Raw genomic sequence first — 5,527 nt, forward strand, 5'->3', positions numbered from 1 at the left:
AAAAAGATATATATATAATTATATATATACACACACATATATATATTTTATATATAAAATGGAGTATTACTCAGCCATAATAAAGAATGAAATCTTGCCATTTGTGACAACATGGATGGACCTAGATGGTATCGTGTTAAGTGAAATAAGTTCGACAGAGAAAAACAAATACTGTATGATTTCACTTATATGTGGAATCTAAAAAACAAAACAAATGAGCATACATAACAAAATGGAAACAGAGTTATAGACACAGAGACCAAACAAGTGGTTGCCAGAAGGGAGAGGTGTTGGTGGAGGAAAGAAACAGGTGAAGGAGATTTAGAAGTACAAGCTTCCAGCAATCCCACTCCTGTTCATATATCCAGATGTATATCTATAATATAGCATATATCTATAATTTGAAAAGATACATGCAGCCTTATGTTCAGAGAAGTACTATTTACAATAGCCAAGACATGGAAACAACTTAAATGCCTATCGACAGATCAATGGATAAAGAAGATGTGGTACATATATACAATGGAATGCTACCCAGCCATAAAAAAGAATGAAATAATGCCCTTTGCAGCAACATGGATGGACCTAGAGATGATCATACTTAGTGAAGTAAGCCAGACAAAGACAAATACCATATGATATCACTTATATGCAGAATCTAAAATATGACACAAATGAACTTATCTACTAAACAGAAACAGGCTCACAGACATAGAGAACAGACTTGTAGTTGCCAAGGTGGATGGGGGGGTGGGAGAGGGGTGGATTGGGAGTTTGGGATTAGCAGGTGCAAACTTTTATGTATACAATGGGTAAACAAGGTCCTACTATAAAGGACAGGGAACTATATTCAATATCCTACAATAAACTGTAATGTAAAAGAATATGGGGTGGGAGGGAGGCTCAAGAGGGAAGGGATATGGGGATATATGTATACGTATACCTGATTAACCTTGTTGTGTGGCAAAAACTAACACAACATCGTAAAGTGATTATACTCCAATAAAGATGTGAAAAAAATGAATATGAAAAGATTATATATATATGCATAACTGAGTCACTTTGCTGTACAGCAGAAATTAACACATTGTAAATCAACTATACTTTAATCAAATTAAAAAAAAAACTTCCAGTTGCAAAATAAGTGATTCATGGGTATGAAATGTACAGTGTGGGGAATATAGTATATAACTATGTAATATCTTTGGATGGTGACATATCTTAACGAGACTTATCATGGTGATCATTTTGAAATGTATAGAAATACCAAATCACTATGTTGTGTAACAGGAGCTTACATTGTGTTGTAGGTCAATTATACTTCCGTAACAAATAAACAAACAAACTCATAGAAAAAGAGATCAAATTTTTGGTTACCTGAGGTTGTGTGTGGGGAGAGGAAGAACTGTATGAAGAGAGTCAATTGTACAAACTTCCAGTTATAAGATAAACAGGTACTAGGGATGTAATGTACAATATGAGAAATATAATTAATAGCTACTGTATGTTACATATGTAAAAATAATAAATCCTAAGAGTTCTCTTTTTCTAGGAACACTTTTTTCTATTTCTTTAATTTTGTATCTATATGAGATGATAGACATTCATGAAACTTACTGTGGTAATCATTTCATTATGCATGTAAGTCAAATCATTATGCTATACACCTAAGCTCATACAATGCTATATATTAATTATATCTCAATAAAACTGGAAGAAAAGAGAAAATCTAAAAATTTTTTAAATTAAAAAAAGAAATGAAATTGAAAATAGGGAACCAATTTATAAAATTAACAAAACAAAATCTAGTTTTTTGAAAAGATCAGTAAAATTAATAACCCATTAGCCATGCTAACCAAGAATATAGACAGAAGACATAAATTAACAATATAAGAAATGAAAAAGGAATTTAAATGGATAATAAAGTAACACTATGTACAAATCCAGGGCCACAAATTTTATTACTTAGTTGAAATGGACCAATTCTTTGAAAGATACGAAATACCAAAACTTACAAAAAAATTGATAACCTAAATAAGCATATATTCAACTGAGAATTATATCAATAATTAATGACATTCTAAAAAAGAAAACACCGAGCCTAGATGGTTTCACTCATTAAATCTACCAAATATTTAATAAAGAAATAATACCAAGTCTCCACAATCACCTCCAGAAGATAAAAATGGGCTAAATGCTCTCTAACTCATTATATGAGGCCAGTATTACTTTAATACAAAATGAGATAAAAAACATTACAAGAAAAGAAAATTATAGACCAATATTTCTTGTGAACACAGATAAATCCTCAAGGAAATATAAGCAAATCAAATCAAAGAAATTGATATATAAAAAGAATTATATACCATGACCAGGTGGGATTTATTCCAGGTATACCAGGCTGGTTCAACATTTAAAAATCAGTCAATGTAATCTTCCATATCAATAAAATAAAGAAGAAAAATCATATGATCATATGAATTAATGCCAGCAAAAACACTTGACAAAACCCAACACCAGTTCATGATAAAAATACTCAGGAAACTATAAACAGGGGAAAATGTCCTCAATTTGATAAAGACCATCTACAAAAACCATATAGTTAACATAATACTTAATGGTGAGAAACAGGATAATTTTCTCCTAAGATTGGAAACAAGGCAAGGATGTCCTCTCTCACTTCTATTATATCTCATGATGGTTTTAATATGCATTTCTCTAATGGCTAGTATTGTTAAACATATTTTCCTGTGTTTATTTGCCATTTATATGTCTTCTTCAATGAAGTGTTCTGTTCTTTCACCCACTTTCTAATCAGATTTTTTGTTTTTTTACTCTTGAGTTTAGAGAGTTTCCTGTATATTCTTAAAGTAATTATTTACCAAATATATTATTTGAAAATATTTTCTCCCATTTGGTGGCTTGCCTTTTCATTGTCTTAACAGGGTCATTCACAGAGCAAAGGTTTTTAATTTTGAGGAAGTCCAACTTGACAATTTTTTTATGGATTATGCCTTTGATATCATGCCTAAGAATTTGTCAACTAACACAAAGTCATAATGATTTTCTACTATATTGTCTTCTAAAAGTTTTGTAGTTTTCTCTCTTACACTTAGGTCATAATAATCCATTTTGAGTTCAGTTTTCCATAATATGTGAGGATAGGCCAAGGTTCATTTTTTTGGCTATTGACATCCAATTATTCCAACACCATGCCTTAAAAAGACTGTCTTTCCTCCATTGAATTACTTTGCACCTTTGTCGAAAACTGTAACTTCAGTTTAACCTATAGAATCTTAATAAGCGTTCAATTTAAAATACAGGTCCAAAGCAAGTATGTGGTGTATTGGAATATTTAAGAGAACTTTGGCTTGTTACATTTAAAAGAGTTTTTTCAGGGTGAGGGAAATTATATTTTTCTTACTTTTTTTCATTTCTTTTTTCCTTTTATTCAGTTTTAGTGAGATACCTCATGTCCTATTAACAAACAGGAATTATAAACATTTAAGGTGTACAACTTGATGATTTGATAAGTCCTCGAAAGTTTTGTTAATCAGATAATTGACTAAAGGGAAATTAATCATATTAAATTAAAAATTCCGTTTAAAATGTTAAAAAGTGGTTAACTAAATGTGTAAATGATACCAAATACTATTAAAGTGCCCTCAAAGTGATTGCTAAAATTTTCTAGACATATCAATAGAATAACTATTCACAAAAGCTGTAATTACCTACTTAAAGATGAAGTTATGTCATTTGAATTTATGAGTTTGGTAAACTGAATTTTAAAAACAAAAGTAACATCTATTAGAACATCTAAAATTAAAAAAATTATGGCAGTACCAAATTCTCGAGATGATGCAGAGAAACTGAATTCTTCATATATTGCTATTGGGAATGTAAAATGATACAACCACTCTGGAGAAGAGCTTGGCAGTCTCTTACAAAACTAAATATGCATTTACCATATGATGCAGCAATTCTACCCTTGCACATTTATCCAAAAGAAATGAAAACTTAGGTTCATGTAAAAACTTGAATACAAATGCTCATAGCATGTTTATCTGTAGTAGCCCCAAACTGGAAACAATCCAAATGTCCTACAACTGATGACTGGTTAAACAAGTTGTGATACATCCATACCATGGAATATTACTTAACAGCAAAAAAGGAACGAACTACTGATAGATGCAACAACTTGGATGAATCTCAAGGGAATTATGCTGAGTTTTAAGAAAAGCCAACCATAAAAGATTACATGTAGCAAACTTTCATTCATATAGCATTATTGAAATGACAAAATTATAGAGATGTGGAACAGATTAGTAGTTGCCAAGAGTTAGGGACTGGGAGCATGAGTAGATAGGGAGACAATATAGATGGCAGCATGGAGAATCCTTACAGTCTTGGAGCTGTCTGTATCTTGACGTGGTGGCAGTCACACGAATCAACACATGTGATATGACTGCACAGAACTATATACACACACATGCCAGTGAGTGCATGTAAAATGTGAAATTTGAGTAAGATCAAAAGATTGTATCAATATCAACATCCTGTTGTCTTATTGAATTCTAGATTTGCAAGATGTTAAGACTGACAGAAACCAGGTGAAGTATACCCAGAATCTCTCTGTGTTATTCCTTTAGAACTGCATGTGAATCTACAATTAAAGTTTTAAAAATATAATTAAAAAGAAAAGTAAATCTCTGAATAGTCCCTTCTGTATACACACAAACACACATACACACAAAATCCCTTATGGGCATCAAAAGAAAAAAAAAAACCCTACACTAGCATAAAAATATACAGAAATTATTTAGAACAATGGATAAAAATATATTATTCATTTAATAGATTATATCCGCTACTGCTATCACTGTTACTACTACTTCTATAAATGTTGTCATTAATTTAATATTTTGAACTGGCATTTGCTGTAATGCCTGATACTCCTCCTTCAGATATCTTCATGTCTAACTTCCTCACTTTTTTATTGACGTGTGAGAATTTTACCACAGAAAACATCACTTCTTTGACCAACCTATCTCAAATAACCCCGCCCTGTCTTTCCACACTTTATTGTTCCCCAGTCCATCATTTTTCCTGATTTACTTTTCTTCTTATCACTTGTGATCAAATGAAATATTGCATATATATGTGTTTACTTGTTTATTCTCAATCCCCCTCCTCCTCCTACAGAAGGCAAGCTCTACAAGAGCAGGGTTTCATCTGGTTTTGCTCACTCTTGTGTTCCCAGTTCTTACGAAGTTCATGATATGGTAGAGGCTCAGGGACTATTTATTATATAAGCAAATGTTGCAATAAACTGATGAGTGAATTCTGATGTTAAATATAATGATGCAAAAGTTAGTTTTTCTCTATTTTTAAGTAACAGCTTCTGACGTATGAGAATGCTAGAGAAGATATCTTAGAAATCTCTTACCAAATTTTTATTAAAATACTCATAAAACTATTTGAAAAGAATCTCCTATGCACTTCAATGACAAAAAAAATAAGGTAATGC

The sequence above is a fragment of the Physeter macrocephalus genome, chromosome 13, assembly GCF_002837175.3.
Source record: "Physeter macrocephalus isolate SW-GA chromosome 13, ASM283717v5, whole genome shotgun sequence".
NCBI lineage: Eukaryota > Metazoa > Chordata > Mammalia > Artiodactyla > Physeteridae > Physeter > Physeter macrocephalus.